A 13418-nucleotide genomic window follows, 5' to 3' on the forward strand; every position below is an offset into this window, starting at 1 on the left:
GTTATAGTCTTATAAAATAAATCAATATATTTACCAGGAAGTGAAAAATTGTTGTGAAATTGATCTAAAAATTGTAATTGTACAAAATCAAATCTATGCATTGGAATTTTTTCATTGTCCCTAATCGTCCGAACAATAGTATTTTGGAAAATTGAATCATTATTTTGTTGTCACTGACAATGCGTGCAATATTGCTTCTTATTTGTAACGAATGAAAAGTATTTAATTGAGTAAACTTTTCTTTCAATTAGTTTTGGACGAATTGTACAAAGTTGGCTTTAATTGAGGTATGAACGTAATCAAAATTAAGTTAATTTGATGACTTGATTAAGCTACCTAAATCACAAAAAAATTGTTCTAATCATAAAATTAATTAATATAAACTACAAAGGTTTATAAAAGAAAATTTAATAAATGTAAACAATTTATAAAGATATAATACCTTCTCATCCAATATGACCATCAGACGAGAAACTCGTACTTTGATTTTTCAGTCATTTTTGCTCGAATCTAATTCTCTGATTAAATCAGATCTGCGTGTAAAAACAAAATTTAGTAAACAAAATATAAACATATAATCGTTAAGTATTCCAATTAAACACAATGTAAGCAATAATCACAAATATACATTTAAACATGGATTTTAAAAATTAAGCTAAGAATTACTCAGCCATTGATGACTAAAACTGACACAAAATTCGCTTGATTTGGTTTTGTATTGATACAAAATTTTATTGGTGTTGTAGGATGCGTCAATTTATAATGGTATGCATAACAAATTTTAATTTATATATTATTAAGAAATAATTTTTATTTCTTATCATAAACACTATCAAGATTTATCTTAGATAAATAAATCCTTTAAAAATAATTTTTAGTTTTTAAAATAAATTAAATCCTAATAAATCACTATTCGTTGTTTTAACTATGTGGCAAAATTCTTAAATCTCATTCGTCACTTTTTCTTAGGTGGCGAGTGAATTTTTTAATTCTAAAATAAAATACAAATCTAATTTTTAATTGGTCTAAATAATACTTTTGCTTACGTGGCGCGCCGAATGTTCTCGAAAAATGCCTACTTTATTTTTTATTTTTAATTTTTTTTATTTTTTTTTAACAAATACTTACCAAACAATTAATGCTTAAAGTGTGTTACATACTAATCGTAACCTGAATGTGTTACTTCACTAAAGTGACTAAACTACCCTTAAAAAGCCCATTTACTAAACAATCAAAATCATTATAGTGGGCATATGGGTTGGGCTATATAGAAGATTTGGATTAATCAAAAATGATCTTTTCAAAAAAGAAAATTCTGAAAAAATTGAGGTGCCCAAAATCTCCAAATCACCCACAATTAGGGGTGTACACCGGTCCAAAACCGGACCGGACCTGGACCGGACCTGTTTGGACCGGGGACCTGAATTGGGTAATTATGAGGACCGGGGACCGGACCTGAATTAACAGGTCCGGTTCCGGGCTAGACCTGAAAAATCAGGTCCGGTCCAGGTTTGGACCTGAATGGACCTGTTTTGTGATTTTTTCGTTTTTTATTTTATTTTTTTTAATAAAAAACCTGTTGGGCCTGCATATGGACCTGTTTTGTGATTTTTAGACCTGTTGCATAATTTAATAATTACATACAAACCAAAATTATTAATCACAAAAGTACAAAACTACATAAAGTCTATAAAAGTATAAAGTCCCAATTCTCAAACACCAAAAATACAAATGAGTCCACCGAAAGTACAAATGAGTCCACGAAAACTCATAACATTACATAAATTCTCTTAAGTCTCAAGTACTAGAAATACATAAATTCTCCAACGAGTTGTTTTCCCTTTGATCGCGTGATTCACACTAATGAGTCCACGAAAACAACTTCATCGTCTACATCGTTAGATTCACCACGTTGCACCTCTAAATAAAATACAATATAGAATATGTTAGAATATATTAATGATTGATAGCAATGAAATAATAAATTTGGTGTAACAAAATTTCAAGTACATAAAATTATTACTACCTTTCTCTATTTCCTCTAACTCTTTCAAATTTTCTTCCACATCAACAATTGGCACTTCCTTAGCTCTAAGCCAATCTTGTGTGCAAAGTAGCGCTTGAACCATTTTCAATACAAAAATATTACACAAATATGTATAAACAAAGTCATATTAAGATATAAACAAACTTGATTTTATAAAATAAAAAGATAACGATGCATTACCTTAGGAGTTAAAGAACTCCGAAATGGATCTAGAGTACGACCTCCCGTACTAAAAGCAGATTCCGATGCAACGGTCGATAATGGGATGGCTAGTATGTCACGTGCCATGCGATTAAGAATCACATAACGCTGACCATTCTTACCCCACCATGTCAATGCATCTTGTTCTTCCTCCTCCGGCCCTAATTGATCATTTAAGTACCTATCCAACTCACTTATCGCATACCCACTTGTCCCCTTCAATCGTTTTGCTCTTTCTTTTAGTTTCCTCACATAATCGGAACCCACTCCTTTACTATTATCAATATCCATTGACATATTATCTCCACAATCTGGAATATTAGAAGTAGCATACATTTTTCTATATTCCTCAAATAAAGAGTAAGCGAACTCCTTCACATCATTAGCAAGTTTTGTACCCTTTTCCGGTCCATGCATGTCCGTTAGTGTCAATTCAACAATGACCATCTTAGAGTGAGGGTCGAGAAGAAGAGCAACATAAATGAATTTATTCATCTTATCCACATCCCCCAATACTTATCAAACTTTTTTTTCATTGCAATGGCCATAGCTTGAAAATTCAAGTCCTCACTTTGTTCCCAATTATTCAACATATCATACATAGAAGCAATTTCTCCTAAACCTTTATTAGCTGTCACATAATGGGAACCAGAAATTCGTTTAGTCAACAGATAAAACCCCTCTAGAAACAAAACTAACCTCTCCACTTTTTCCCAATCTTCGGGTTCGGGAGGCCTTTCATTGTCATTCAAATCCTCTCCATCAGGAAGAGATAACCCACTAAAAACACGTCGAAACTTCAAAGCCGTTTCCAACATTATGTATGTGGAGTTCCAACGAGTGGGGACATCAAAGGATAAAGAAGATTTTGAATCTATGTTTGCTTTTTGCACAAGATCTTAGAATCTAAGTATTCTTGCAGGGGAGTTCTTAACATATTTCACAGCATTTCTAACTCTATCAATGCACACACCATGTTCTTTAATACCATCCCACACAATTAAATTAATGATATGAGCAATGCATCTAACATGAAGATTTTTTCCATCATTAATACATCCCGTTCTTCTAACCATTCTACTCAAGTGTGCACAAGCAACATCATTTGAAGAAGCATTATCAACAGTGATAGTAAAAAGTTTATCATCAATACCCCAATACTCTAAACATGCCTCAACTGTTTTTCCAATAGCCTCTCCTTTATGACTAGAAATTGGACAAAAATTTATGATCTTTTTATTTAATTTCCAGTCATTATCAATGAAATGAGCTGTAAGACACATATAATTAATTCTTTGTATTGAAGTCCAAGTATCAGTGGTCACAAAAATTCTTTGACATGTCTTAAACATTTCTCTCAATTTCTCTTTTTCACTATAATACAACTTTAAACAATCACGAGCAATGGTAACACGAGATGGAATGTGAAATTGTGGACATGAAACTTGCACAAAGTGCCTAAAACCGGGTTTTTCCACATGCTTAAATGGTAACTCATCAACAATAATCATGTGAACCAATGCCTCTCTAACATCATTCAAGTTAATAATCCTACTCCCACACTTTAATTCACCACTCTCATGTTCTTGATCAAAATACAATTTAGTTTGCTTTTCTTTGCCCTTTTCTTTTTCTATATTAATAGGATTACCGAGACATGATTCTGCATGATTTTTAACATTTTTGGAACCATTAAGATTACCATCAGCAGCAAAAGTTTTAGGACAAAACTTACATTCAGCTCGTAGTTTTCCATTCTCGACGTACTCTAAGTAATATTTCCAATACTCAGCTTTCCTCTTACTTTTTCTGTTCCATATATACTCCTGCCCCGCTTTTAGCTTCTTATCAGGAGGCAAAGTAGATTGCAATTCTTCCATATCCTTTTCAGAAAGTGGCTGTGACGTTTGTTCAGAAAAAGAAGCAGACCGTTTGGATTGAGAGCTCTCCATCTACAATATAATTATAGACAATATAAGTAATTTTAAAGTAACAATTATATACACATACCATTTTATAAAAAAATTTAAGAGCAACTTATTGCAAGAATAAGAATCCGTGGTTCCTCCACTCCCTTGTTAGCCCTAGGCAAGTCTGCAAGAATAAGAACAAGAATAAGAACCCCTTAACTGCATACAAGTATACAACTATGTCTTATGATCTTATCAATTCTAAACAAGTTAGCCAACTCAAATCTGAATTCTGAACTGCATACAACCATGTCTTATCAATTTTGATACAAGTTAGCCAACTTATTTAATCATCTGAGTCTCTTACAAATCATGCACTACGTTTATTTATTTATTTAAATTTGGCCTAACAGAGATTCAAAGGCTGTGAATCTGTGATAGTGTGATCAATTCTAAAACCTAAACCCTAAACTCAAAAAAAACCAAAAAAAAAACATAAATTCGAAGATAAACCATACTTGTTATCAATTCTAAACATTAAACCCTAAAACCCTAAACTTTAAACTAAAAAAAACCAAAAAAAAAAAAACATAAATTCGAAAGAAATTCGAAAATAAACCAAAAAAGAAAAACATAAATTCGAAAACATTGAAGTAAAAAAAAGAAATTCAACATGCAAACATCAAATAATCATTATAAGCAATTGAAACATGAATAAACATATAAATTCTAACACTTAATTCATTATTTCGAATACAAAATACCCAAACATAATTAGATAATTTAGATTTACATTAAAAAAAAAATAACTTACCGGAGAAATGGAAAATCGCGCAGTAGCTGTCTCATGCGGTGGCCGGTGGGCGCCTGGGCTTCGCCTGAGAGAGTGAGGAAGGCAGGAGGTGTCGGCGGTGGGCGTTGCCGCGTTGGGCTGAGACTGGAGACAGTGAGCGTGAGGGAGAGGGGGAGACAGCCAGGGAGTTTGGAGATTGGAGTCTTGGAGAATGGAGATAGTTAGATAGCTGTTTGTTAGGGTTAGAATGAAATGAAAGAGAACTGAAGCGTCACTCAAGCAGCTTGCAGCGTTATTTTGATTTTTGAATTTCTTTTTTTTTTTTTATAAAAAAAATACAATTTTTCCGGGTTTCAGGTCCGGACCTGAAAACCCCGGGTTTAGACCGGGTCCGGACCGGAACCGGGAACCTTGATTTTTAAGGACCGGGACCGGACCTAAATCAACAGGTCCGGGTCAGGTCCGGTCCGGATCAGGTCGGTTCAGGTCCGGTTTCAGGTCCGGTCCAGTTTTTGTACACCCCTACCCACAATGTGTCAACACACATGTAACTCACTCTGACGTCCAAATCCCATTTCACCTTACTTTGCCACCTATAATATTTTCCCTCAACCCCCAATAATTTCTCACTTTCCACACTTGTCATTATTATCCCCTCAAAAAAACTAGTCATTATTATTTCTCTCTCTTAACCCCAAATAAAATTTACTTGCAAAATTCATTACAAAAATTAGTTTAGTCATGGAAAATAAGAAAAAACCCAAGAAAAATTATAATATCTCATCAACAAATTTGTTGAAACCCAAGAAAAAAAGAAGAACAAATTCAAGAAAAAACACTCTCAAATTGCCTAATTAACTTTGCTGAAGCTAGAAAAGAAATTGCTAATGCTTTGCGTTATCATCACAAAAGATCATTTCTTGATGACAAGATTGGATCTTTATCAACTAAAAGCCCAAAAGTAGCAGTCCAAGAAGAGGCCCAATTACAAAGGGAAATTGGGCCTTCATGGGTTAAAACTGAAGGTCCAGTTGTTGCAGTTGCAGGCCCAACACCCATTTTAAAGACTTTGGAGTTTTCTGATGATGAGGGTAATTTTGACAATGATGCTTCTTATAGTTGGTGGGTTGGGTTCTTGGAGTCGTTAGATGGAAAGAATGATTGTCAAGAGCATGTGAGGCCCATGTTTGATGATGGGCCGGAGTTACTGGTCCAGGCCCATGATTTGAGCTATGATATTAGTGGATCAAGCTCTAGCTTAAGTTCTGAAGAGTGGCTTGAAATTTTGAATTTGGATGATGATTGTGATGTTATGTGTGGTTTAGATAGTTTGTGATGTATTACGTTACATAATTATAGTACGTTGTATATTACAAGCTAAGTTTTTTATTTTTCTCAATTTTGGGATCAGTATCATATATTATATGGAAGTACTTTGTTGCACTATACACGGTGAAGAAGTATAAACTACACACGTGTGTGTGGATTGGTGAATTCGGCATCGTACAAGTGAAATATATGATCAAATATTAATTGGCACGTTACATGTATATGTTAGACCAATGTAAGTTACTCCATACATTGTAGCATCATCTACTCTTTGTGTGGCTCTACCTACCTTAAAATTTTGATATGATTGGATTACACGAAGTACGTAGACTACTTTGTCGTTCTTATGAGTAACCATGTAGGCATATTAGGGTGTGTTCATCTTTTGGAATTGATTAATAAATCTAAAATGAATTATGAATATAATCATCATGAACATATTTTTGGGAAGAAGAAGCAACTAGTATGAGAATACGAGAGTGAGTGATAGCTCCAGTGGTTAGAGCTGGCCTTCCGATTCTAAGAGATTTTGAGATCGATTCTCATCACCCGCTCTTGTGGCTCTCCAAATAACAATAAATAAATAAATATACAAAAAGCTAGTATGAGAATACGAGCTCTAGCGATACAAGCAAGTACATACGGATGTGGACAATGATAAGGAGGATGGGACACTCTTTACTTCTTTAGTCTTTACAATATGGTAAATATGTATGCATACGATTGGTTAACATATATACCAATTAAAACTCCCGAATAATCTTGTCCACTATTCATGCGTTATGTTTCCATATTTTCTTATATGAATAGTGTGATTCTATAGCTAGCTAAACTACTTGGAAATACATCCAACTTATCACTCTTGCTAATTTTGGTGTTTTTGCAAAGAAACATGTTCACAAACAAATAACAATCGCGATTACAGTCTTGAGAAAAGACTAACCCTAATTTTCGATATCTTTTTTGTTTTTTTTTTTTTTTTTTTTTTTTTTTTTTTTTTGGTTTTTCCAAAATGTTTTTGTACAAAAAAACCACAATTAGCACTTGCAAATCATTATTCATTCAAACAAACAGATTACATAATATCATGATCATCATGAAAGACTACAAATATACTTTCTTTATCTTTTTAGTCAATGCCTCAATGTCACCAATACATGCAAACTAGTTGAAAGTAAATAGGTTAAAAACAATTAAGTTATACACAATCATGTATACATGGAAAGGGTACATAATCTAATCTTGAATAACTAACAAAGACAACAAAACAAATATCTAAGAAGAATTAAAATAATTGGGCATCGAGCGACGCAACGGGGGTAACAAAACCATGGTGTGGAGGGCATTGAAAGCCACTTGGGAGCTTGTGATCACAATAGTTGACAAGAGCTGCAAGCTCAACGTTGATGTCTAGGTTAATTAGGACTAAAATATTGGCATTAACCGCGGTACAAAGACATGTAGCGGCATCAAGTTTAATAAGGTTGCCTACAATGTTACAACACAACTTCTTTTGAGTTGATTCAATGTGAAGGTGAACAAGATAAAGCACATCAGTACACGCATCCAACTCTAGGGTATCTGGGGGGCATGCCTTTAGAGGCCGCTCTTTAAATGTGGCAAAAACAAGATCTAACAAAACAAGGTTCAATGCGAGAAAGAGAGCAAGAAGTAAGGCTGTGCTTCTAGAGGCCATCTTTTATATCTTAGGAAATCGTTAGTTTTTGTGATTCTAACAAATTAAATTATGAAATTAATTTGTTTGTGGCACAATAATGTTGAGGAAGTTGATGAGTTATTTATAGATTTCAAGGATATGATATAGATAATGACAATGTATTGACCGATGATATTTTGAGACATTGAGTTGGCTGGATGAGTATGAATTGTTAAAGGATTAGATATGTAAGTTTAAGGTTTCCTTTTTTTATTATTTTTTTCCTTTGACGGGTAGATATGTAATTTTTAGAAACATTAGGCCATTAGCATACGGGTGTTACTACGTACTATTTTAGGCATGCATATGTACTATATTATTGCTAATTAATGAAAACTCAAGTCCATCGTACAATGATGATGATATATATATATATATATATATATATATATATATATATATATATTATACTAGTTTTTGACAAGAATAATATCTTGATCAATATAACTAATCGTGCCTTATTTTTCGTTCTCATATACTCTGGTCACGCGTATTATATCTTGATCTATTCGTGTTAAGCCTATACTGTATTTAGTCTTTGGGCCAATGTTTAAGGTCTAATATATTTAGGTTGTATATATACCTTGTGATACAGAAATACAAACGAAGGAAAATCAATTCCTGACATGCTATCGGAGCCCCTACATTCTAAACCCTAAAAATCCTATAAAACCCCTAAATTTTTTTTCCTCTCTAATCGACATGGGTGATGATGGCAAGATTGATCCATCTTCTCCTTTCTACCTTGGCTCAGGTGATCAACCCAGTAATTTGATTACTCACGTGATCTTGAAGGGTGATAATTATCTAGCATGGTGTAGGGCAATCACTTTGTCATTGAAGTCTAGACGAAAATTTGGGTTTGTTTATGGCACCATCTCCAAACCTTCCGAGAAGAAGAAGATGCTTGATTGGGAAACGGTGAATTCCATGTTAGTCTCTTGGATTTTGAAGTCTATTGAGCTGAAAATTGCAGCCTCCATACCCTACTTTGAAGAAGCCAAACGACTTTGGGATTATCTAGAGATTTTGTGAAGCTAGTGGTCCTCGCTTACAACAATTAAGGGCTGCAATTACGAATTGTAAGCAACCGAACACCATGACTGTTGAAGATTATTATAATACCTTGATGGGATTTTAAGACGACCTCATTCGACTCAAGCCTCCACATGGTTGTGAGTGTGGGAATTGTTCCTGTAATGTGGTTGCAAAGTATGATGAATTGGACAAAGAGGAGGAGAAATTGCATCAGTTTCTGATTGGCATCGATGATGACAAATTTGCTCAAGTCCGAACAAACTTATTGTCTCAACAGCCCCCTGCCACTCTCGATCGTTCATATCAGGCCCTAATTCAAGAAGAACGTTCGCGCAATATTGCTCAGAGCATCAAGTCGCCAGCAGCCAAGGAAGAGGCTCATGTTTTTGCTCTTCCTGATCGTGGGAAAAATTTCACAGTGCGACGCGATAAGTCAAAGTTGGTATGTTCTCAATGTCAACGCTAGAGACATGATTATGATGGGTGTTTTGTGGTTCATGGCTACCCCCCTTGGTGGCTCGAAAAGTATGGCAAAAAGGGTGGTTCAACGGGTCAGAATGCTGCTGCCTCGTCTATTGCCGCCTCTACCTCGACTCCTGCTCCTCGTCAAGCTTCTCCTGCCCCTGATCGAGCCAAGGCTGCTATTGGTGCTAATGCAGTTGGCGGGGTCTTTATTCTCTGCCACAAGAAACTCTCTCGACATTGTCTGAGTTGCAACCCGAGCATATTAAAATTTTATTAAATATGGTTAATAATAGCCAACATGATAAGATGACCGGTGAGTATTTTTCCTTGTCTTGGATTATAGATACGGGAGCTTCGCATCATGTGACTGGTGACTAGTCTTGTTTAATGGATGTACAATCCATGTTACCGTGTCTCGTTGGCCTTCCTGATGTTGCCCAAGTTATGGCTACAAAGGAGGGGTGCATTTTTTTTGGCCGAGGGCATCATTCTTGAACTTGTTTTATTTGTACCAAAATTAAATTGGAATTTAATATTGGTGTCCAAAATGATTGATTATTCCAATTGTTATTTCCGATTCACTAACTCTTTATGTGCTACAGGACCAACACTCGGGGAGCCTAATTGGAGGCGGTGAACGAATAGATGGACTTTACTATTTCTGGTGGCTTCCTACAGTGTGTGCGATGACGGGTCCGAAAATCTCCACTTTCGAGCTTTGGCATCGACGTCTTGGGCATCCGTCTGACAGAGTTGTCAAGTTAGTTCCTGCTATTAGTGCTAGTTCTGGTAGAAAATCTTTGAATAAAGCTTGTGAAACTTGTCCTCAAGCCAAACAATCAAGGGATAGTTTCCCAAATAGTGATAGTAGGGTTAGTCGTATTTTTGAATTGATACATTGTGATTTGTGGGGGTCTTATAAAACTCCTTGTACTTGTGGTGCACAATATTTTTTGACTTTAGTGGATGATTTTTCAAGAGGTGTTTGGGATTACGTATTGAATGACATCAAAACTGAAGTTTATTCCTCATTTTTTTCTTTCTTTGCTATGATTCAATGTTAATTTAAGGTGCTTGTGAAATGTGTCCGAAGTGATAATGGTACGGAATTTAAGTGTATGATTTCGTATTTCAATGAGCATGGCATTCTATTTCAAACTTCTTGTGTTGGCACCCCCCAACAAAATGGCCGTGTTGAGCATAAGCATCAACATATCTTAAATGTTGCACGTGCTTAGATGTTTCAGGGAAATCTCCCAACTGGTTTTGGGGTAAATGTGTTCTTGGGGGGATTTATTTGATCAATCGTACTCCTTCTCGTTTATTGGAAAATAAAACACCATATGAGATTTTGTTTGGTAAGGAACTTGATTTTGATGAAATGAGGGTGTTTGGTTCTCTTTGTTTTGCTCATAATCAAAAGGCAAAAGGGGATAAGTTCTCACCTCGTAGTTGCAAATGCGTTTTTGTTGGATATCCTCATGGAAAAAAGGGTTGGAAGGTGTATGACCTTGACACGGGAGATATATTTGTGTCTAGAGCTGTTAAATTTTTTGAGAATGAATTTCCCTTTGCTATTACTCGGGACTTGGATGTGTCTGGTGATTCTAGTGCGAATGTTAATGGGGAGCAACCTAATAATTCTAGGGTTGATGTCAATTTTCTGGATGATTTGGAGGAAGTATTATCACTTAATGAGGCTTCCCTTGCACTCGAATCTGTGACTAGTTCGGTCCGCAGCCCCCTTGCGGTGCCCAACACAGGCCGTGACCCTGCTGCGGTCTCCACTGCTACCCCATCTGCTGCTACACCTGCTACCCCATCTGCTACTACACCTGCTGCCCGCAACTCTCCAGCAGACGCTGCACTTGATAGCAGCTCCTCTACGGCTGCCAGCAACCTTCCTTTCACCACTGATTTGGGTGATACCGCCACTGCTCTTGGTCGCGGGTTTCGGGAAAGACACAAAACGGGTTGGCATCGAGACTATGTCGCGCACACTGTATCTATTTCAAGTCCATCTCCTACTTCATCGACCACTCCGTGCTCTTCAGGTACTCCCTATCCTTTAGCACATTTTGTGAATTATGATAAGTTTTCTATGCGACACCGTATATTTATTGCAGCTGTAGATGCGGAGGTTGAGCCTCGTAGTTTCAAGGAAGCTATGAAGAGTGAGGGTTGGAGAGAGGCGATGCAAAAAGAAATCTCTGCGTTGGAGGATAATGAAACTTGGGTTATGGAAGAATTACCTCTGGGGAAGCAAGGTCTAGGGTGCCACTACAAGAAATAGGCCAGATTCCAACGGACCCAAAAATCCGTCTGAAATTATGGGCTTTCCGACAAAATATTTCGTCGGAAAATTTATATTCCGACGGAAATAAATTTCGTCGAAACGTTGAATTTCAGACATAATTAAAATCCGTCGGAAATTTCCGACGGAATATTCCGTTGGTACATTAAGTTTCCGACGGAATATTCCGTCGGAATCTTATTTTTTTTTTTTTTTTAAAAAAAACAAAATCTTATAGCAACTAAACCCTAAAACAACCCTAACCCCCCATTGCATTTTCGCCACTTCCCCTTTCTTCTTCTCTCTCCTCTTCTCTTCTCTTCTCTTCTCTTTCCTCTTCTTCTGAATTCCTCCTCTTCTCTCCCCCTTCTCTCTCTTCCGCCCTCTCTTTCTCTCTCTTTTGCTTCCCCTTCCTTCTCTTCCCTTCTCCTTCTCATTTCTCGTATCTTCTCCCTCTCATTTCTCCTCTCGTCTCCTTGCGCAACCGGACCACCACCATCGCCGCTGCGTAACCGCCTCTACTAGCCACCATGGAGTTTATTTTGTTTATTTTTAAGGTTTTTTAGGCCAAATTCGACCATTAAAAGCCTAGATATAGACTTTTCATGGCCGAATTTGGCCTTGTTAAACCGTTTTCATGGTGAAATTCGAGCCATTTCAAATAATAAGGTATGTTTTATTATTTTTTTTTGTCGATTTTCGTTTTTTTTCTTTGTTTTTTTTCAAGATTTTTGGGTGTAACGTTGTTGTGTGTGCTTGTGTGATGTGTGGGTGGCGATTTTTGAAGGTGGTGGGTGTTTTTGGGTGGTAGATCTGGGTGGTTTCGGGTATTTTTTGGAAGATTTCGGGTTTGGATGGTGGTTGTGGGGTGGTGGTACGGGTTAGGGGGACTGATGGGTTAAGGTGGGTGGGTGTGGGCTGGTGGTGGCGTAGGTGGATAGGCGGTAGTCAAGGGGGTAGGGGGTGGGGTGGGCTGGTGGTGGTGTGGGCGGGTAGGGGGTAGTCAGGGGGGTAGGGGGCAGGAAGTGGGGTGGGCTAGTGGTGGTGTGGGTGGCGCTGGGTGTGGGAATGGGTGGGGGTGGTCTGGGCAGGGTGGGGTGGGGGGCTGGTTTTTTTTTTTTTTTTATTGACTTTTCCGACGAAAAATTCCGTCAGAATATACCTCTTCCGACAGAACATTCCGTCGGAAAACAATCCATCTCCGACGGAAATTTCTGTCAGAAAATTGCGACAGAATTTCAATTAAAGTCAAAAACAGCGCCGACAGAATTAGATCCGTCGTAAATTTCGTCGGAATCACCTCTTCCGACAGAATTTTCGCCGGAAAAGGTCGAATTTCTGACAAAGGGTGCAGCGACAAACCTATTCCGACGGAATTCCGTCGGAATGCTTGATTCCGACGAAATTTCCTATGTTTCCGACGGAAAAATTCCGTCGGAATCCAGCTGTTTTCTTGTAGTGTGCAAATGGGTCTACAAAATTAAACTTAACTCAGATGGTAGTGTTGAAAGATTGAAGGCTCGTCTTATTATTTTCGGTAATCATCAGGTTGAAGGTATCGAATATAATGAGACATTTGCTCCCGTTGCTAAAATGGTCAACATTTATGCTTACCTAGCTGTCGC

Source organism: Chenopodium quinoa, unplaced genomic scaffold (genome assembly GCF_001683475.1).
Source record: "Chenopodium quinoa cultivar QQ74 unplaced genomic scaffold, ASM168347v1, whole genome shotgun sequence".
Taxonomy (NCBI): Eukaryota; Viridiplantae; Streptophyta; class Magnoliopsida; order Caryophyllales; family Amaranthaceae; genus Chenopodium; species Chenopodium quinoa.